The sequence below is a fragment of the Tetrao urogallus genome (assembly GCF_951394365.1).
Source record: "Tetrao urogallus genome assembly, chromosome: 20".
In the NCBI taxonomy this organism is placed as follows: domain Eukaryota; kingdom Metazoa; phylum Chordata; class Aves; order Galliformes; family Phasianidae; genus Tetrao; species Tetrao urogallus.
This window is the reverse complement of record NC_136833.1, coordinates 1,515,920-1,538,350: the sequence shown is the minus strand read 5'-3', so window position 1 is coordinate 1,538,350 and position 22,431 is coordinate 1,515,920. Positions and strand designations below refer to the sequence as shown.

The following is a 22,431-nucleotide window of genomic DNA, read 5'->3' as shown; positions in this document are numbered from 1 at the left end:
CTCAGTAATGCTTCTCTTTATAGCACAGCAAAGGGATTTCTATTAAAATCTCACCAGGTTCAGTAGTTCCAAGATGCAGAAAGGGAGTTCTAAAGATGCCGTGTGGGATAGAGAAACGTTGTAAGGACATAAGAAATGTAGGTGAGGCATCTAATTAAAACACTGATGCGGAAGCTCATCTTTCTCAAATTGCTCCCCATAGACTCCCAAGTGGCAGCGTGGTCCCAGCCCAGGCTCCCATTTATTCCTTCCCATCTTTGTAGCGTTAACGACTCCCATCTTCAGTGCTGCAGAATGAGTGGAGTTGGTGCTCCTGGAAGCGTCAGTGCGATTCCCTTGCTGACTTTTGAAGAGGAAAAGCGATGCTCGGTGCTGTGCTGCGTTGTGCTCACAGTCGGTGTGCGTTGTGCTGTGCAGCAGGAGAGCAGTGTGCCCTTCTTGAGGGGGGTGGAAGGGGGGGGTTTGAGCAGCTGTGCTTTGGGGAAGGGGCTGCACAGAGTGAGAAGTGCTCAGCTGAGTGGGAAGGTGTTGTTTGTGCTCCTGCTTCGCACACTTGTGTGCATTACCTGTTCTGTTTATTGCACCGCCGGAAGATGAAGCAGCAGTGTGGGGTGGCAAGCAAGGTGAAATGGAAAAAGGAAAGGGAGTAAGGTGGAAAAATAGGTTGTAATTGTTACAGAGACTGAAACTGCTGCTGGTGGATGCTGCTTGGGCAGAAGTTTGGGCACTTTGCTTACAAAGGGGCAGCAGGTGCAGTTCAGGATAGGAGACCTCATGCCAGGACCGTGGTGTCGGACCCGTAATCGTGATGCTGTCTGCATCCCATAAGTACAGAGAGAGAGCTGAAATTAAAGTGATTGCTCTACTCTCATGGAGGGGAGCCTGGGATGCCCTGCGCCAGGGCTGGTCCTGGGGCCACAGGTGTGAGCAGTGCTGTACTGTACCATCTGGGGGCTGCCCTGGGGGAAGTCAGGAGCCTGCTGTGTGCTCAGCAGCAGCTGTGCACCTGGGAGCAGGGGAGGCAGAGAGGTATCACGCACTGCCCACATCACAGACGTTTTCTTAGCGCAGGCGGAAAGCTGAGCGCATCTATGTGATACCTTACCTGCCCTCTGTATTCTGGGGTGCTTTATGGCTGATGAGTCTGGCTAGCAGACGGTTCTCGTGTAGAGCTATTTTTACGTAACTTTGGGTCAAGTGTGTATTTGATATGTGTGTTTTAGATGCGTACTGCTTGCTCTGGGCGCTGGGCAGCGTCTGTGTTGTGCTTCAGCAAGGCTTCACTAAAGGTTTCACTAAAGGCAGTGGTCCCCCCACACCCATCTCTCTCAAAGGACACCAGCAGTTGGGGCCAGGGGTGCACAGCCACTGGAGCAGCTTCCCCACACCGGTGCTCATCCCTCCTCCTGGGCACCCACAGAGTGGCTATGACAGAAATCTTCGTGCCTGCTTGAAGCGTGCAGCTACGTGCTCACTTTGTTTCTGCTGGTTTTAGGATAGGAAACGTGCGTACTGCTGGCCAGCACCCAGCAACAGCACCCGGTGCAACACATCCACCAAGAGAATTTGTTCTGGTGCTTGAAATTGTATTTTGCTTTCAGTCTGACCTGTGCTTCAGCATTCATGAGGTGTCAGAGCATCCTGTGGTGCAGCACAGGGTAAGCCTGCATGTTAGGGAACATCAAGAAGCGTCTGAACATGGGGAGAAAGCGAAGCACAGTTTGGGTGAAAGTGGCTATGGATTCTGTCTGCGTTACAGCACTTGGCTGGCTTTCAGTGGGAGTTGGAGCTATTTTTAAAAAAGCAAATCTCTTAAAAAGCACCGATTCTGTACAGATGAAACGAGTGATCCCATCCCACAGCTGCTGTGGTTTCGGCTCCTTGGAGCAGAAGAACAGAAAGAACAGCAATCTGTGGCGTGGCAGCCCTCATGTTATACCTACGCCTGTTTATTTCCTTAAAGGTCGGTCATAAAAACAAGCTAAGCAATGCTGTGTGCCTCAGGTCTGGTAAAGGAATGGTTTTACACCATCGCTCCCTCTGAGCTACGTATTTTTATGTTGTTCTGCAAGCAGTGCCAGGCCCTGCTCTGCAGCATGATGCTCTGTGCACAGACAGCTGTCCCAAACACATCCTGACTTGCTGCCTGCACTGCCCCTCACGTGGAACATGAGGCTCAAGCTGGGGGTTGGGCATTAATCACATGAAGCCTTGCCTGTGCTTGGTTTTCTCCTTTTAGTCACTCATGAAGAATCCGTGAGAAGACTCAGCCCTGTCCAAATTTGTCTATCCAGTCTTTTATTGGGGGAGGCCTAAAACTCCTGGAGAGCTATACACATGCCTTGCTCCTTCTCACATGTTATTCTTGCCCCTCAGCTCGTTGCAGCAGTCCCATGGTTCTCCCTTTCCCTCTGTGCCATTCCCTACAGGTCCCTACCCAGGTGCTGCCATGGTGCACAGTGTGTGTTGCAGGTGACCTTGGAGCGATCTGTCGGAGGCTGTTCTGTAGGCATGTGCTTATCTGAGAATTCAGGGAATTTCTAATTCCTGCTGTCGTTTTTATGGATGGAATTCTCTTGTTGAGCAGATGTTAGGAGAAAGCTAATGGGAGTCTGCAAGGAGCACACTGTTTTGTTTGGGATGTTAACCACTACTTGTCTTTGTGATCCAAGGTGTTTTGTTTTGTTTTTTTTTTTTAACGCTGACATTTACATAAGCAGTCCAGATTACCTCCAATTATATGGAGATTCACACAAATGAACTTTCGGTTTGGGCTCGTGTTTACAAAGAGAGGATCTGCGTGCTTATGTAAAGGCAAAGCCGAGGTAGCTGGGGAGGATCTGCAGTGTGTGAGCACTCAAGGAGCACAGTCTGCCTCTGCTGCAGCCCTGTGCTGCCTTTGGGGCCACTGTTGAAAGCTCACCGATGAGCACAGGGAATATCAGCCTTGTGTGTGTTTGTAGGGCAGGGGAACCACAAGGCTGGCCCAAAGTTTTTAGCATCGAACTGCCGTGTGCCGAGATTGGTGGTGTGTGTGACAAGCAGTGTGATTTGAGAAAAGCTGTATTCTTCCTTGCGCTTTTGTGTTTCTCTGCTCCATCTCCCTTCATTCTCTGGAGGCTGATCCCAGCCTGGGTGTGCAAAAGGGAAACGTTCACAGCGATGCAGCACGCATTCACTCCTCTCCCCAAAGGCAGAGAGGAGAAGGGTAGCCCAGGGTGCATCGAGCTGCCAGGATGCAGGTGGGATGCATGGGGCCTGTCGGCTGCTCCTAGGCTCCTAGGTCCAGCATCATTGGTGATGAGTGTTCTGAGCCCTGCTTGCCAGATGCTCTTGAGGTCAGTATATGAACAGCATGCTCCTGAAGTAGCACTACCACTTTGAGAATAAGAAGTGCAGGGAGGAGATGTCTGAGTAAACCCCAGGTTTGCACATGGGGAAAGCCAGCACCCCTATCAGCTGCCACTGAATACCTTGAGCAAACAGAAGGGAATCGGTTCAGCTGCCCGCTGGTTATCTGAGGCAGGTATTTAACCACCTCCCAGTTGTGCTGGGGTAAACATCTGCATGGCTACTTGCTAGCAGAGCTCCGGGCCGTGCTACCTGTGCACGTTCAGCAGACCTCTGGGTGCTGGGTTAAAACCTGTGAGCAATGAAGGAGGAGTAAGCAGGCCAGAAAGTGGGTGAGCAGAGGCAGGTTTTCCCTATTGCTGAAGAAGTGCACAGAGCAAACTGCTCTTGTGGTTACGTTGAAGAGGAGCTTTAAATTCCTTGGCAGTTAGATAAGCTGTGCTCTTTTTTTCTTTTTTCTTTTTTTTAAACAAGCTTGTGTCTGTGCTTTTGCACATGCAGTGATTTGCACATACTGAGTTATGAACAAGTGTGTGGCAGCAGCCTCCATGCATACAGATTTTGCTCTCGTCTGCTTATCCAATTAAATTAACTTTGTGTGGACATGGAGGCAGATTCGGTAACACAGCCTTTTGCGTGGTCTTCCTATCCCCCTTGTAAAGTGGCACTTAATTAACTTAAAACACTTTAGAGATATGTGGATTTACTTCCCATAAGAATAAGATAATGCTTATCTTCTATAACACTTATCATCCTCAAAGTACATTACAAACTTAGCTAACTACCGAGTATAAAATTATATATGTAAATAAGGCAGATTAGAAGCCGTTCCGTCAGCCGTTTAGTGGCATGTAGCAGTGCTACACCCACAGATTAGCAATATGAGGATTTCCCAACAGGTAGGTAATATATAACTGAAGCACAAAGACGTTCTCTGATTAAGATAAACAGCTAAACATACAGAGCTGAGAGTAGAATAGCGCTGCTTAAAGGCAGAGCGGGCCAAACTTTAATCACATTAATGAAATCAAATCAAAATAGATCTTCATAGGAGCATAGCCTTGCTGCATGAAACCCTTTGATATCAGAGATGGTGACGTGGAGATAAAACAGAACAGTGGCACACTGCGATGGATGTGACTGCTGTGTTAACTGATGGTTATCACACAGCATCGGATATACTTTCTTCCCTGTCTGTTCTGATACCGTGATGTTTCTGAAGTAGAAACAAACTATATTACTTTATGTGGCCTTATGTAGCAGCCTGATAAAAGCCGCAGCTTTCATGTTTGTTGCGTACCGAACAGACCGGGCTGCCGTGGTCCCTACTGCGAATAAGGCAATCTGTCCAGATTCAGATTCATGCTTTTAAAAGTTCTCAACCTAAACTCAGCAGCCGCGAGGTGAGCGGTCTGCACGGTCTGTGGGCACCTGAGAGCTGCTGCCTGTAAGTTATACGTGGAAATTAAGTCTGATACTGGTCAAAGAATGAACAGGATAAGTAGAAGAAACAGTAGAGTTGCAAGGTGAGGCTTCACACAGTCAATTAGGAATCGTCTGGAAGCTCAGATGGTGATGTGACATTTAGTTTACAACCCGGCTGGCTGGGGACTGATAGATAATTTTTGTTTTCGATCGTTGTTTGGCATCATCATCTGAATATTCACAGTCATTGGCAGTGAATGAGTAATGAGCCACTAACACGTTTGTCATGCAGAGACAACACGGAGTCATGAGATGCAGCAGCAGTACTAGCAAATAGTGACAACTTGGCATTTTATTCTTGCATATCAATCACATCTGACTGACTGGAGGAACAGAACCTTGGGTCGATGGTAAATTTTCCAAAGCTACGTCAGATTTAGGCGACCAAATTCGTTGTGTGAGCTTTCAGGGATATAACTTAAGCCGTTAAAATTATTGTAATTACAATATTATTTCCCAACCTCAGCGACTCCAGTAAGAGACATTTGGAAGTGGATGCATTTGGCAAAACGTGGGCATCTAAGTGACATTGCAGAGCCCGCGGGCATCCTGCCTGGCTCCCAGCTGCCACTCCAGAAGGACACGACTCTGCTGTCGGAGCAGTGTCACATCTGCTGGGCTCGCGCCGCATCTCGGATGCCCCAGGGCTGTTGGAGTGGCAGCAGGCATTGCTTGGACAACAGAGTGCCCTGCTTGCTGGAGATCTTCTTTGATCAGAGGGGACAGGCAGACGAAGCTGGCTTTGGGCGTGTGCTGACAGTGTGGTTGGCTGTGGGGAAGTCAACCCTGCTGTTGGCCATCGCTTTCCCTCGTTGCTTCTGTCCTGGCAAAGGCTGCGTGTGTTTTCCACAAGGAGATGCTTTGTGTAGCATGTGAGCACCTCCGATTTAGTGCAAAAGAAAACAGAGACGAGCATGCTCAGGTAATTAAAAAGGTTTTTCTTGTTTTGTACTCTACACCTTTGATCTATACGTAAAAACTCAACAATCTGGTCCAGATGTCACTGGCAGGCTGCCCCCTCCCAGGCTAGGTGAGGCCATTCTGCTGAGATGTTTTAAACAGGAGATGTTTTCAGCAAGATGTCCTCATCGACGTCTGCAAACGGCCATTCAGACCCAATGCGTGCAGTATGGACCCTAGCGTGAGTCAACAGCAGTGATTCAGCTCCACTAACATATCCTAGTGGTACAATATTATTTTCCCTAAGCAGTTTTGGGAATACTGGCAAACTGTATTTTCTGGCCCCCAATCCCCGTGGTCAAATTTCTTTCTGAAATTTTTGAATGCTTTTACATTTTATTGCTGCAAGCATGGTTAGTTCTGCCTATAAATCTAATAGCTTATCGACCCGCATTCTGACACTGGCTGACAGTTATCTAAAAATAATGCAGTCATGATGCAATGGGGGCCCTACGTCACGCGTTACGTTCAAGGAGAGCACAACGTGGAGCTGACACTGAGCCATTCCATGCCGTCTCTGCTGCCTGCATTGGTGCAGGGATACAAAGTTAACGAATAAGAGCGACAATTCCCTAAAATCAGGAGTGAGTCGGATAAGATTGTTACTTGCTTTCATCTTTTCTTTAATCAGAGCTTGCCTCCTGGTTGCTGTGTGATGGGCGCTGTGTGCTGTGCAATAGGGCCCTCCCTGGGATTCCCTCTGTTGCTCAGTATTCACAGACAGTGATGCTAAAGGGTATCTGCTGTATTGCAGTGCAGGAAATACTTGCCTCTTCCCAGTGTCTGTAATACAGAAATAATGCGGTAACTCTTCGTAAGTGGATGTTTTAGAGTAGGGATCTCGCTAGGTTACGTGGCCCAGGCTGTGCTGTGAGAGCACCTCTCCCTGCTGATAGTGAAAATGAGTGATTCTTGAAAGCTGGGGCTTCCCTACATGGTAAATCAGTGCTCAGTGTGAATTTGGTGTGCCTTGTCCTGCCTGATTGGTTTCAGAGCAGTAAAACCAGCTGTGATGTGCCAGCATTTGGCACTGGAGGTGGAAACGGATCCTTGGTCCTTCTTCCCATCGCTACCCTCAGCTAATGTGGAAGTTGCAGTCTCTTCTCCCATCTTCTCTGCATGGCAGCAGTCGGGATCTTGCTGTGTTTGCAGGCAGAGGGATTCCCACTTGCTTTTCCTTGATGTGTCCAAGTGCTGCTGGTATACAGAAAGCAGAAAACCATCAGAACAGTCCACAATGGGTTAAGATAGCAGCAATGCCCCAACTGCTGTTTTGGGTGCTTCCTCAACTGCAGGGAGCGTGAGCAGCCGTGAGGGCTGAGCAAGTGACCTGACTCTGGGTGAAGTCTTCTTACTTCTGTTGTATTTTGTATTTGTCAGGCAGTATTTCAGAAAACATAGCAGCTTCCCATGGTTGTGTTCCCAGAGCATAAAAACCAAAGGGAGAAGGTTAATACGAAGGAGTGAAACAATGAATTTCTTTCTGGGTCTTTGCCCACATTACACTTTAAAGTAAATCATGAAAGCACTCGTATTTATGCCAAATTACTACAATTTTTTTTGGTGAAACAACAACTTGATCACACTCTAACACAAAACAAAGGAGAAAAAAAAGGGAGAATCCATTTAGTGTTATTTTAATGCTTGCTTTTATTCTCTTACTGGGTTTAAAATAACTTTGGTTGACCTTTATGCGTTTTTTACACTGCACCCTCTTCAGTGAAGGGTGTTGGAGCACTGACTGCTTTAAAGGTTGGAGCATAAAAGCTGTATTCTGCCTGATTTTATTGGAGCTTTTCCTATTTGTGCTGGCAAGACAGTAATAGTAACAACCCATACGCGTTTCTAAACCTGTAGTCCCCCCGTGTACTGGGATCCACCCGCCTGTTTCCATGAAGTTCAGCCTCCAAATGCTTTCCACGTCCCCATGAGGCTGCTGGGGACAGGTGGGCTCAGCAGGACGAAGCCAGCAGCATCGTGCAGGGGATCTGTGGGCAAGCAGAGGCTTTCGTTTAGAAATCTGCCTCTCCAGGAGGGTCTGGCAGGCAGCTGTCGGCCTCTCACGATGCCTTGGGTGAAAGGTGCTCCCAGGGTCAGCTCACACCGACTTCTGGTTGTCTTTGGATCAAGCACTGAATCGATAAGTGACGTTCTGGGGGAGCTTCATAGCAGCTCTGCACGGCCATTGAAGGAGGACAGACAGCAGTGTGGGATTTTACGCTTTCATCAGTCTTTCCTCAGGATGTTGCACAACTTTCCAATACTAATTAATGCTGTGTTCCCTGCACGCATTTCCTCCCTCCCGATGCTGCCTCTTTGATCCTGTACAACAACATCAGCCCTTGCAAATTAGAACTGGCTGCCAGGCTGCTATGAGAGAAAGAGGCAATGCGTGGCAAGGAGTGAAACTGCCACATCTCATCCCAGTCTGAGGCACCCGGCGTGATTTATGTCCTTTGTGCAGCTGTATAGAAAACTGTGACGTTCCCCTGAATGTCCATCTCCAGTGATGATTAGTGCAGCTGAAATACCCGGCTCTGATTATAATTACTGCAACTGAATGTCTAAAGGAAGAACTTCATCCAAAGGTGCAGGCCCAAGCGTAGACATCTCTGTTAGCATCTTCTTATGAGGCTGCCCAGATTTTCCCATCATGAGAAACTGCTTTCATTTATTTCTCATTTTCCCAGTTAGGCTGAAGTGGTCAGGTACTGTGTGCATCCTCTTTATCTTTCATCCCAGCAAATGATTCCAGGTGTTTCTGGAAATGATGCATGAAGAAAGCAAGTGTTGTTGTGCCTGTGGAGGGGCAGAAGAGGAGCGGAAGGGCTGAAAAATCAGGAGAGCACAGAAAGAGGGAGATAAAGAGGCTGGCATGGGAATTGGGCATGGGGCAAGGCGCTGGGGCAGGGAATGGTGCCTGCCTGTGTGGTGCCCCTCTGTTTTGTACTACTGTTTGGATACACAGCCCTTGCTTGAGGTTTTGCTGTAAGCTGTGAAAAAGTGGCCATCTGCAAAAAAATGTGTTATTTGCAATTAGCTATTTTCTATAAATGAAGTGTAACTATCCTTTGAGGGGGAGCTTCCAGAAGCCTTACTGCCAGGTGTATTTCTGCTGGTTTCATGGTTAGCATTAGCATGGCAGGGTGTTCAAAAGGTGTGGGTACAGGGCTGGGCAGGTATCACAGATGTGTGAAGCGTGACTATACCCTCACCGTGGCAAAATTACAGGGTTTGTTTGTAACCTTTGTTTTTACAACTCCAGAAATGAAGCAGTTTGTTTCTTAATGTCGGCTGAACGCTCAGAGTGTGTGCAGGCTGGGTTTTCACATCCAAATGTATGAAATGCTGGCCCATTAAAATCTGCTTTAATGATCTCTTTTCCCATAACTCCTAATATTTGCCATTTACTAATTATGATGTGCCTAAGTGTTTCTCATTTGTAGTACGTATTTTAAATACTGCAGCTGTCCTAGTTCCCAGCTAACTGCTGGTGATTTTTTTCCTTAATGCCTCAGAACAGCGAGTAGCACCATTGATTTTTTTTTTGCAGGTTGGCATTAAGCGTTCACCTCACGCTGTTCTTCATTAGAAAGTTTTTGATGTAAAGGTCCCTGGTGGAAGCAGCCACGGTTGGGTTTGGCAGAGCAACAGCAGTGCTGAGGAGTGCATACGTCCTCAGTGAGCATTGCTTTGTCTTACTCTGGTGCTGAGTCAGAGGGGGCAAACCCAGGGGTGGTTGTTGTGAAGAAGTTTTTTATTTGGGATTTCCTGCTCTATTTATATATATAAGTATGTCTAGATAATATATATTCCTTTTCTTTTTTTTCTTTTTTTCTTTTTTTTTTCTTTTTTTCTTTTTTTTTAACAGTTCTTAGGATTTTGTGACAAATTTGTAACAGGGGAGAGTTGGTAATGTGGGAGGCTGCAACCCAAGCAGCAGCTTTGTGAGCTCCCCAGGCCGCCCCTGGGGAAGAAATAAGGTTTTCTTTGTGCTTTGTTTTGTGATGGGGCTGAAGGGAGGAGACCAACTAGGTAGGATGCTGCCAATGTTCCTGAGGCCATTGGCCTTGAGCCCTGGTGGACCTCCCTGCAAAACAAGGAGCAGAGGGTGCAAGGAAAATGGAGGAAAGCGGGAGTGAAAAAGAAAGTGTAAAACACAGGTTAGAAATACTGGAAGGAAAAGGGAGGAAATAGGCAGTTCATACCGATTTAGATGTTCTGCAGGCATGGGAAGCCCATTAGCTCAGATGTCTGTCCTCCCTGTGTTTCATTTTACCTGAATTTTACCTGTATTTTTCCTTCGTCCCATTTCTCAATCATCTCCACCAGAAGCAACTCCAGCTGTGATGTGACAGCTGCTACTGTCTTCTGCAGCATGTGCTGCCAAAAATCCCGGCTGATTCTAGGCCTTAAGGCACAATGCTGTCTATTTTCTCTATTTCTTCCTACTATGAAATGGTATATATGAATATTAATAATGCCCTTTCTAAATTTAAAAGCCTCCAGGCGTGTTGCAATTATGGTTTTTTTTTGTGAATGTCAGTTTTTGGAAGATGCATCCTGGAAGCAAACGCTGCTCCAAAAGCAGGGCCTGGAGTATGGGTGATGCAAGGGTAGGTGCTGCAAGCACTCTGGTGTCATTGCATGCTGTGATGCATCTCTGAGTCCAACAGGTTTTCTTCTCTTAGTCATCCGGGCACTGTTCTCACAAGAAGACGTTGGGCTCCTGCATGCTCATCTCATGGGGTTGAAGTTCAGTGAGTTGTTGAGCCCAGGCTGGTGCTGCCCTGTCACGGTCTTCCAGGATGCAGGAAGCTCTCGGTGGGAGTTTGACAGGGAGATGGATGACCTGTGTGCATACTTTGGGCTTATACAGGGACTTGCTCTATTTCCCTGGTGGGAGTCATCCTTTTCCTTATTATCAAACTGGAAAATAAGTATGAATATATATTTCTACCTAGACACACATCTGTCAGCTCTCTGGCTTTTTCCCTTTGCATCCAGTGAAATAATTCCCTGTGAGTTAAGAGTGTAGACCGGTGCCAGCTGTACGATGAGCTGCCATGGTCCTTCTGCACACACTGGCAGCCCCAATGCAGCTGTGTATTTCCCAGCTTACTCCTTGTTTCCAAGCTGTGGGCTCCCTGTTTGCTGTGTGAAAGCAAAACGCTGCTTTCTGTTGGAGATTCCATCTGACCTACAACCTCGTTTCCCTCCCTTTCCTCCAAAAGTTTTTAAAACTAGATGGAGATATTTTTCCTTTTTTTTGCTAGCTCCTTCATTTCCCTTCCTCAAGCCTCCGTGCTGAGCCTTGGCTTAAAACCTTAAGAGCTGAAACTCAAGAAGTTGCAAAGGAAAAAAAAAAAAAAAAGCTGATCTAGGAGTCTTCTGCCTGGATCAATGGAGCAGAGGAAGAGGCTGAAGTTGCACAATTGTGAGTCAGAACTTTGCTGAACGTGCTGCGTCAGGATCTTGTACGATGCGACTGTATTCAGAGGTGCACAAAGGCAAATGCTTTCCCACTCTTAGGAAGTTCCTTTATTCTTGACTTTTAAAATACTTAAAAAAATAATAAAAAAAATGCTGATATGGGCATTGAAGAGATAATGAAATTCTCATGGTTCACTTAAACTTTTTTTTTTTTGGGTGTTATTAAATAAATCCTTTGAATATTTGCCTTCTTTTCACGCCTTTGAGTTGCATTTTCTGCCATTTGTGTGCTCAGAGCTTGCAGAAAGGAGCTGAGAGGTGGCCCCAAGGTTTGGAGGTCCAGCTCAGCTCAGCTCCTTGCAGTGGTTGCTCGGATGTGTAATGGCTGGAGCCGAACCTGGAGGATGCTGCTTGGGTCAGACCAATGTTTGGTGTGTCTGTGTGGGGATGGCTCTGTGCTGTGAATTTGTCCAGTGAATGGTGGTGGATCCTGCTCAGATGCTTCCATATGGGTGAGCTGGAAAAGCCCCAGGGAACCCACTCTGGTCCTTGCAAGCGGGTTGTGTTCAGTGCCTTCAGCAGCGTGAGGATCGGGTTCATGTTGGGTGCTTTATTAACTGGCAGTAAGAGTTAGAAAGCTGCATGCTGAGCTTAAAGAAATATAGCAGCAGTGTCCTGTTTTCAGCCTCGGATTGGTGTGAGCTGGGCTTCTCTGCCATCAGTCCCTTAAGCTTTTTTCCCCTTGCCAGGTCAGTAGGACCCTTTGTATTTCATTTGCATTGTGTTGTGTCAGAGACTTCGACTTCAGCTATGTACTGAATTCAGAGCCGTGTGGGAGATACCTTGCAAGCTTTCATTCATTTTTAATGTCTCAGGGTTTTTTTGACAAGTAAATACAGCTTCATATTTATACCCATGCCAGGGATAAATCGAATTAGTCTGAAATTAACTTTTGCTCTTACAATGGTTTGCACATTTCTAATATTAAGGAGATAAGGGAAGAGAGGAGCAAACCTGCTTTGAAGGCGAGCTGATTTCCATAGCAGGCAGTGACCTACATAGCAGGGGGTGGGAGAGAGCGAGCTGACTGAAATGTGGGCTGTTCTTTATTTATATAATTCTAAGGGATCTGCGTCAGTGCTCCTGGACCGAGTCCTCTTCTGCCACTCACCTGGGAGCTCAGAGCCAACAAAACCTCCTTGTCCTTCAGGAGTTTCCTGTGGATTAAAAGCTTCGTGCAGAGGCATTTGGTAGATGGCAAGGTTCAGGTATGCCTTCAGGGGAATGTTAGCCACAGTTCAGTGTTTTTAGGAAACCCATTCCATTGCTTCACTTAAACGGGAAGGAGCAGCGTGCCTTGCATTGGGGCATTTAAATGCAGGAGATTTGGGAACATCCTTGTGGAGAGCTGCCAAGTGGTGGCTGATCTGGAGATCCCCCTGAGCTGGGCTGTAGCAGCAGATGGGTTGGGACATGCGTTAGTTTCTGTTTTCACACACTCCTTGTTGGGCAGCCAGGAGAGGTGCAGAGTTGTACGTACATATATAAATATACTGTCACATCAGCTGTGCATATGCAGCTTGTGGCCTTTCTCCTTAAAAGAGGGCTCCTGCTTTTCTGTGTGACGAGGAGTTGGTCTCATCGTAGCAGGAGCTGCAGAACAACACTGCAAGGCTGGTGCTGTTCCCAGGGCTGCAACGTGAGTGTGCACAGCTGTAGCTCATTGCCCTGTCTCTAGGGTGATCATTTGCCTTGGTGTAAAGTCAGTGTGATGTGTGCCCAGATCGGAACGACTGTCACTCATGCCAGACATTGAAATGCATGGATTTCTGCAGAAAAGGGTGATGAGTCAGTACCAGGGATTGTATAACATGTTAGAGAGCCAATACTCATTTGGCTGCAGGGAGCTGCACGCCCTGCTCTCAGTATTTACCCCATTAAAGCCTTTATGGCTGTACTGACACCTGCAGGTCCTACAGGCTGTCATACAAACTAGGTTTTACACTGTTAGGCTTGATGAGAGAGGGCTTATTTGGCTCTTGCTGGTTCTGTGTGAAAATCATAGAACAGTGGAATGGCTTGGGTTGGAATGGACCTTAAACACCACCTGGTTCCAGTCCCTCATCCAACCTGACCTTGACCACTTCAGAGATGTGGGGTGTCCTTAGCTTCTCTGGGCAGCCTGTTCCAGCTCCACCATTATACAGAAGAATTTCTTACTTATATCCAGTCTACATCTATGCTCTTCCAGTTATAATCATAACTTGATTTGCATCACCTGCAGAATCATTCATATAACTAGGACCTGACTTGGGTACAGGACATGCATTGCAAGAAGCAGTGAGAAACTGAGCTCTTGAATGCTGCTAAGCTGTTACTCTGCTCCTGCATTTAAAGGATCAAGGAGTTCTGGTAGGCATGTAGGAGTTCTGGGAGAACATGCTGTTGGTCTGAGCTTCTGATGGGGAACATCTTGACTGAGCTGATCTTAAGTTCAGGTAGCGATAGAGATTCACTCCTTTATTCAGAGACTACAGTATGATGTTTTTCTTTGCTAACCCTGTGCAGTGATAGTGTTTTATAAGAGCACCGTGCTCCTTGCCTTTGCCTGAAATATCTTCCTTCTTTTTCCCAGTTCTGGAGTGCAATGAGCTGAAGACTTCCCTGCCCTCTGGGTACTTGCATTTCACTGCAGCCGTATGTTGGGTTTGCAGAGCCTGTTGGGAGTTCGGCAGGATCTATGAACCAAGTTAGAAATTAAGAAGCAATGAGTAGGTGAGAAAAGGCTGCTCACAGCCACCGAAGGGTGTTCATGCTCCCATCTCAGCTTGGCTCTACACAATTACTGTGTCCTGTTGCTTTTTTAATAGAATTTCTTTTTCTCTTTTCCATTCCACTATTCGCTCAGAATAGCAAATCTGAGAGGTATAGAGGAGGTCTCATGGCCCGCTTTAAATGTTGCATGTCTTCAGTAACGTATAAAAGAAAAGCTTATTGGTCCATTGCAGAGAGGAAGGTATTTTGAGTCAATCTAATGGAGCGATGAGGAGGGCAGCTGCCCTGCTCTGTGGTGGTGTTCCTTTCCCCTTGGCTTGCTCTACACAGAGACTTGATGTCCCCCAGCTAGTCTGCTGCAGCTGGGTGTGAAAGCAAGGTCTGAAGGAGAAAATGCTTCAGCCACACATTGGGGAAATGGCATCAATATATGCAGGAATGTCAGAAGCATTCCTTGAAGTGTAAATCCCCGCAGTTCATGTTTTGGGTGGCCCAGCCCTCACACGGACAGTTTCATTTAGCCTCAGTTCAATGGCTCTAGTGTTTCAAAGTTCTTCTCCTACTGACTTTCCTGTCTTGGTGCTGCAGAAGGTGGGGATAGATTGTTCCTTCAGTCTCCCAAACCTCCAGGTTGTTTCACAGCATCTCTCGAGTCTCAGTGTGTCAGAAGAGCAGTTGAGAGGCTTAAAGCTGAACGCAGAATGGCACAGACCATTTGCAGCTGTTCCTCTTGCACAGTGATCCTTGCATCTCAGTCTCTCCCAGTCTTGCATGGTACACTCTCTTGTTTAATTTCAGAAAGCAGTAAGGCTTTGATTTTCACTTTTTTTGTAGCACTTGTATTTAATGTGTATGTCGATACGAGGCTCTTCAGATTTGTGTGTGCCGATGGTGCAGAGCATAAACCGCCTGAACTGAAATGTAAAACATCAGATATTTTACAGTGTCATTAAAACAAGTTGTGTCTATAGTAGGGTTTTAATGATTCCTTTCAGAAGGATTTATTTTAATATTAAAAAAAAAGAAAAACTTTAACCAGCTGAACTGCTGGAGAGATAACAAGGCAGTGCTTTCTTAGATGTTTATCCATTTGTTTAAATATTAAAACAGGTTAGGTTTAATTAAAAAATCTTATTTTGCAGGGCACTTAGGTAATTCTGAAATGCCAGCTTATTCCTTGCGTAGCCCTGTGTGCTCAGTTAGAGAGGAGAGTAAGCAGTGTATGTGATGCGTGTGGCTGGAGCCTCGGGGCCAGATCCTGCCCTGCAGGGAACCTTGTGGCTCCTTTCTATCCAGCAGGAACGCAGCCTGGTGGGACATATTATGCTTGCACTGTGTGAAAGCATTTGCAATCAAGAGATTACATTTGTAGCGTCCATGCTGCTTGGGGAAGGAGGCCAAGAACTCATCATGTTCACTGGTGTTGACGTAAAGGAGAGGTCAGGAAGGACAGGATATTGCCCAAATAAAAGCAGTTACTGAAAGAGGATGTTTAGTACTCACCAGAAAGCCAGTTGAGAAGGGAATGTGAGAAGTGACTCTGGCTCATGTCAGGGTTAATTCTGGGGAAAGCTGATCTGAAAGCAAGACTTGGGGATCAGCTGAGCTCGCCAACAAAGGTGTCCTCAAAGGGAATCCAGAATCAAAGCAGTTCTGTTGCCTGTTGTTACAGACCCATCTTCAAATAACTGGTAAACAAAATTGTGGTTATTAATACAGTAGCCTCTTGCCTTTAGCTGAAAGCAGTTTGCTATGGATGATGCCTTCACATGGCTGGCAAATCATTTCCAAGGTCCTTGGGGTTTTTGGTAAGCAATGATCATCTCTGCCAGTGCCCAGAATGTTAATCTGAGATCAGAAGCCCCAAAGATGTTATGGGATGCTGTGAGCTGGTTTCATTTCTCAGCTGGAAGCTGTGGCATTGGTGAGGTGTCTTCTAGAGATGTGATTTAATCTGTAATGCGCAGAAGTAACACGGATGTGGGAAAAACAAGTCCCTTAAGGCCCAACATTTACTTGGCATCAGCAGTCTGCTTCTTTGTTGCCATCTTTTCATTCAGTTGTTCTGTGGTGAGGTTGTAAGCTACAAAGATTAAACCTCATGCTTTGAAGCGTCGAGCGCTTCTGCTATTGGTTGCTCCGTATGGACAGCATGGACAAAGCAGGCTGAAGGCCCATGAGAAATGCCCAGGGTTTCTGTCCTCAGGATTTGGGAGCTGGCAGAGCTCAGCTCCAGGGCGGAGAGCTCAAAGATGGTTGAGCAATGATGGTGACAATGCCCTTTTTGAGATGTGCTTGTCCATGGCACAGGATAAAGACATTCCCATGAGTACAGAGATGGAAATAATAACAGCGGAGCTCTTGGATCCAGTTGTGAGAGATGGAACAGATGGGCCCTTGTGTGCAAACAGAGCGTTTTATGCATTTGCTGGCACAGCAGCCAGTGTGTCTGTTGGAGGAGTGGAGCTTCTGTAACGCCAGACCCTAGCAAAGCCCTGAAAAGCATGTTTTCCTAAGAAAATTAATTAGCTTGCTGTTTTTCCTAATGCATGTGGACTGACAACTTGTGCAGGTACACGTGGATGTTGTGTATTGCTGAGCGCTGTGATTTCTTCCCTCTTGCTCCTGTGAAGCTCCAGTAATTCCCTTGTGCTGACGGGCTGTGGAACCACCATGCTCTGCTCACGGGGCTCCCAGCCCTCCTCTCTGCCTGCAGGAGCACTCACTGCTTTCCTCGTGTGCCTGCTGAAGGAATGTGGTGACTTTGTGGGCTACCAATTAGGTAAATTAGGGCAAAACGACTGGGACCTTGTCTTGGAGTGGGAAAAAGTTGGATGCAACAACTTTAAAAGGATTGGTGAGAGGTTGCTGGCAAGCCTTTGAGCAAGGCTGTATCATGAGCTAAAGCCATGAGAGCAGGTACTGCTGGGCAGGGTGCATCAGCTGACCCTCTGGAAGGGAGAGAAAGATATTTTTAAGGACCAGTATATGCAATAAACTGGGGTTGGAGGGAACATATCTCATAGATGTAATAAGGGGGCCATGAAAATTTAGATTTTGAGGGCAGAAGACCTTATTATGTTTTGTTTCTGCCCTTAAACACTCCTAGAATGCACACTCTGTGCAGGTTGGTGGCTCCTTGTTCCCTTGGCTTTCCAAAGAGATCCTGGGGCTCAGATTTCTAATGATCCCGGAGCCAGAAGAAAACACTGATACTAGTGAAGTGCTTCCCATTCAGGTGCTCAAGCAAAGGGACAAGCCCCCAGGCGGTTTGTTGCAGTTGAACCTTCCTGAAGGGCAAACACTCTGAATGCTGCACAGTGTAGACCTCAGAGGGGAAAGGAATTAGAAGAGCTGGGATATGGCAGTGCTCCAAATTTTCCCTGGCTTTGGATGCTTTATGTTCTTTGCAGCCTCTGCAGAGTGGCTCTATCACTGCTGATAGAAGGAACACGGTGGTGGTGGTGCAGCAGAGCTGGCGTCTGACTCAGTGGAACATCCTGGAACCAATGCAATCTTCCAGTTTAAAAAAAACCACAACGCTGCAGTGATGGCATAATATAGCCAGTTCTGCATGGAACGGAATATAGAAAACTGTCGCAGAGAAAATCTATGCTTAGGGTCTGTGAAATCAGGCTGTTAATGTTTTTGAATATCCTTAGTACCTGTTTTCCAAGTACTGCTTTGTAGTTGCTTTCACGTACTGAGATGTGCTGTCTGGATGTGGCGTACCTGCGAGCTTTCAGCCTGGACCAAGCCTGTGATAAGCAGCTTCCTTTTGGCAAAAGGTCTCTGCATTCCTCCCACTGCTCTCCCTTTATGGCTTCATTTCTTCTGCTTTGCCACAGTTTGATTTTGTTTTACAGCTTGCAGCATGAGATCCTGAAATCGTTTGCATCTGTTGAACAAACATCTATTCCTGGGATTGATGTTTTAATTTAATAAAACACCTTTTATTGGGGGTTGGCTGCATCTGGTAGTTTGTAATGAGCCTCGCTGGAAGCCCTGTGGGGTGGCAGTGTACAGCACAGAGCATGTGGGGGTGCTTGTTCTGAGCCCCAAAAGTGGGTGAAATGTCAGAGGGGCTTTGCATGGTTTGTATTCCTTTCTCTGCTACCTCCTCTTGTGTGATCTCTGAGCTGTAGAGGACCGAAGCAAGTGGTGTTGGGATGCCCAGGGTTTGGATCTACCTGGATCCATAGTTGCAAATGGAAAAAGCAAACATCTGTGCCAAAGAGTTGTGTGTTAAATGGTGCTGGGAGCTGCTTCTAGATAGGAGAAACTTTTCTAACACTTGAGATTTTGTGCTAAAATATCTGAGAACATTTGGTTTTAGATGGTAGCAAGGATGCCCTTGAGCACTGTGTGCCCACTTGGGCTAATTGACTTGTTGCTCAGCATCAAACGTGTTGCAGTTATTCATGAGGATAAGCCCCAAGACACAGTCTGCTGCTCCAAGTCTGTGCGTAGGCAGAGAGTTTGTACAGCAAGGTGCAGGTTTTTTGTTGAGGTCTGTAGCAGGTGAAGTTAACTGGGGACTTGTTTCATTTCCTAAAGCAGCACAGAGCAATTCCAGACTGCTGCCTTTATTCTTGGCCATCAGGCAGAATGATCCTTCATAAATTGTGTATTAGTTTGTGTATTCTTTCAGTATGTCCTTTCTTGTATTTGCCAACCTCTGGTAAATCAATTGTTTTGTAAAAGAAAACAGGCGTGCAAAGTCTCGTGGTAATAGGTTTTTAATAAGTTCTCCCTTGAGCCATTCATTTCACTTTTTCTCTTTAACTTGCCCTGTCCCTTCTCTTTGGTTAGCATTTTTAAGTGTTCATACATTGCCAGAATTTTCCAAATAGATTTGGGAAGGAACATTAAGGATCTGATTAAATTTGGTGGTGCTCTCCCCTGAAAATTTTGACTTCCAGAAAGTGGAAACATATTTCTAATGAAAATCAATGAACTTTCTTTCCTCCCAGAAAAAATTGGCTTACCCATCTGCTTTATATTTCTGACAGAGCAATCTCTACAAAGATTTGCAGTCATAATAACCAGTTTATTCTTATAATGGTGCTCCCTTCTAGGATACACATTTTCCCATAACCTCCGATTCTATTCCAAGGCAACTGTCAGAGATGTGTTGGACAACAGAAGCTTTGTTGGCATGGGTTAAATTTCAGCTGTCAGCTTTAATTGATGAGATTGAACACCTTCCAAACCCCACTGACTGCAGTCACCTGTTGGTATGGAGGGGGGATGCACCGTGGTGTATCCACCCAATTTCTGTTTCTTCCACTTTTCCTCAAACGGTTCAGCACTGGTTTATTTGGACCACGTGTTGGCTCTAAAGGTCAATGCTCAGACCTCTAGAGAAGGACACTGAAGCCAAAGCTGAAGTTGCTAATGAATGTCGTGATTGGTTTGAATGTTGGTACCCCAAGTTATGTAAAACAGGACTGGGTGCTTGACTGCTGCCTATTGACCACTCACAGGCACCTGTTCTTCTCTAGAAATGTTGTCAGTAGCTTCCAGGGAGCATTGCGCTCCACTTATGGCTGGAGCTTTGCACATAAATAACTTATTAAGAGCTGTGGGAAACCTCCTGTTGTAACCATCATCCCTTGATTGCAGGGAGTTGACTCTTTCCTGTGTTTGCCTTGTATTTCTCTATTAAGGACATAGGATTATCCTGTAGCAAGTGGCATTGCTGCAGAGAAATCTATGCTCAATATCTCCAGCCTTAACCATTATCACGAGAAGAATAGATTTCTCCTCTTCTGTGTATTAAGGACATGTTGTGACTTTGTGGAATCGCTGCAGGAGTAAATGATGTATGAAATGAGAAATCTCTGCTCAGCGCGCGGAGACACAGCCAGAGCTGTAAAATCTTCAGCTCAGATGCAGCCAGAAAAATCTCTGAAGTATCCAGCATGAGCCCCCATTCCTCCTCCGGTAAAGCATGGTGGTGAGCCTGCAGCTTGTGCCACATGTGCTCAGCGCTGCAGCATGGGAGGGAGCGTGGGAAGAAAGGTGATGGCAAAAGAGCTGAGCAGAGGAGAGCTCAGTTGGGTGAAAAAGGCAGAGGTAGTTTTCAGAAAACTTCAAAATTTAAATGTCTGGGGAAAGAAAATGAAGGGCTAAGAAACAAACAAACAAACAAAACAAGTTCAGTAACAACTGTAGAAAACAACAACAACAAAAGGCTTGTATAAAAAAAGTTGCGAGCTGTTTTGGAGGCCATTTCAGCACTTTGGTTCACGGACAGCAGCAGCCCTTGCACTGCGGCTCCCTGGACCGCAGGCGTTTCGCTCCGTGCGCGGTGTAAAAGAAGCTCAGTTCTCCTTATGGCAAAAAAAACCTACTTCAGCTCATTTCAAATCTGAGATCTTCACAGAGAATTCAGTTGGAGAACAATTTGGAATTATTCACAAAGTACGTTTTTCTTCCCGTCTTTAACAATGAGGTGCAACAACCAAGAGAGAGAACTCCCTCGGCTTCATGCCAAGAAGCTGCACCAGTGTTCCTGGGAGAGTGCCTGGAACTTCTGAAAAGCACATTATCACTTTGGCCAAGGCCACGTTAACGAAGCACATCTCTGCACTTTCCTACAGCAGTATTAAGGACGAAGCCTTTCCCTTCCTCAGACTTCCTTGGCAGACAGGTGAGGCAGACCCCTAGGATGTTGCAGACCTACTTCACCCCACGGTTTGTGGTGGTGTGAGTTAGTGTGTCTTGCAGTCTTGATGGCTGGGTCGTCTCTGTGCCTGCTGCTTCTCACAGCCCCCCTGCTGCCATCGTGCCTCCCCTGCAGCCTTCTGACCGTGTTCTGTGCTACGCTGATGCAGGGCTGGAGCTGAGCATTGATTACTACAACTCCTCTGTGATGGATTGCAAATCCTCCTGGCATAGCTTTTCTCTGTCACAATGTTAGGTATGGATAATATGGGCACAGCTGACCTTTTGCAGCTCTGCAGACACCCTGCCTGCTGGTTTTAGTGGTGCTTTCTTGCTGCATTTGTCACGTGCAGAGAAAAATAACGGTGTTCTGTGCCATCAACTCCTTAACTGTCACCCTTGCTAAGTCTCTGTCAGGGACAAACAAATCTAAGTTGGGGGGAGGGAAGAGATGGAGGAAAAGTAATTTTTTTTGTTGTCACATAGATGTGGCCCTGTGTGCTTTGCTGTGCATTTCAGGCATGCTTGATAAGCTGTAAGAGCTTCTACAGTGCTTGGAGAATGAGGGTACCTGGCGATTCTGAGGTTTTTCTCCTAAATCACAGATTTATGTCATGTTCTGATGAGAAAATAGCTGTATGGAGAGCGCATCTGGGTGCTTCCAGCAAGTTGTCTTAGGAAAGTGTAATGTAGGTCTTCCAACGTCTGATCTCTCATCAAGGGGTGTTCTGCAGAGTTGAAGGACAAGCTTTTATGTCCTGAAGACATCGGAAGCGCTTCTGTCCGTGCATGCTCACCTGGAGGTCTGTTTGTGCTGTGTGCCATGTGATGCTCGCACTGTTCTCCTTGACCTTCTGTACGTTGGGAACAGCTGACTGTCTTATCCTCCAGTGTCCATCTTCTGTGCCTGAACACTTCAGTGCTGCTGGGTGAGACCCAACGTAAAACTTCCCCAGATGTCGTTTGTGCGCTGGGGGGAGGCAACTCTTTTGTGGGCTTTTACCAGCACTGCAGCCACCTGCAACTGGATATTGCAGGAGTGTTCTTAGCAGTGCAGTAGCCACATCTCGGGTTTTTTCCCACTCGATGCATGCTGTAGTAAGGTTACTATTGTGTTGAGCTTCCTTATTCATACTGTGTAGCATTATTAACGTTTTATATTCCCTTTGCACTGTCCTGCTGTTATGTCTGCAGTTTTTTTCACCGTTATGAGTTTGTTCTGCACTGGCTGAAAATAGCAGCTCGATAATTCCCAATTAGTTTCTGACCATCCCTCTTTTAACCTTCCTCTCAAATGTGGATTATTTTGAGTACCAGACAATGCAAGTGCCGCAGTGACTAATTGAGCAGATGATATACGAGTAGTTGGGGAGGCATTGGCCGTTTGGTGCTCTTCTTGCAGTCTGCACTGACAGATTGCTGTTGGCCAGCACTGCCAGCAGCCCCTGAGCACAAATGAGGCACTGGGCTGCTGGGACGGCAGTGCTGGACCAGTGGGTAGGTGCACAAAGTCAATAATAGTCTGCACATTGTCAGGACATTGGTATTTTGAGCCTTTTTCACCACTTGTATTTTGTAAGGTATTAATGCTAGACTGCTGCGGAGTTTGCTGCAGCATTTACTAGAAAAAAAGTTAAGCTGGCACAGTCTGATTTTATTACTTTTATTTTTTATTTTTTTGGTAGAGCACATCGAAACCCAAGTGATTTGTTGTTCTTGATATACTCTGATCAACATGTACCCCCCGAGACAGTGGCA

General features: G+C 46.4%; 1 protein-coding gene across 1 annotated transcript in view; it reads left to right on the top strand.

Moving 5' to 3' along the window:
• The window catches only part of GALNT17 (polypeptide N-acetylgalactosaminyltransferase 17), a gene marked incomplete at both ends in the record, with an annotated part of 181,305 nt that overhangs the window by 724 nt on the left and 158,150 nt on the right, over window positions 1-22,431 (top strand). The window lies entirely within an intron of this gene.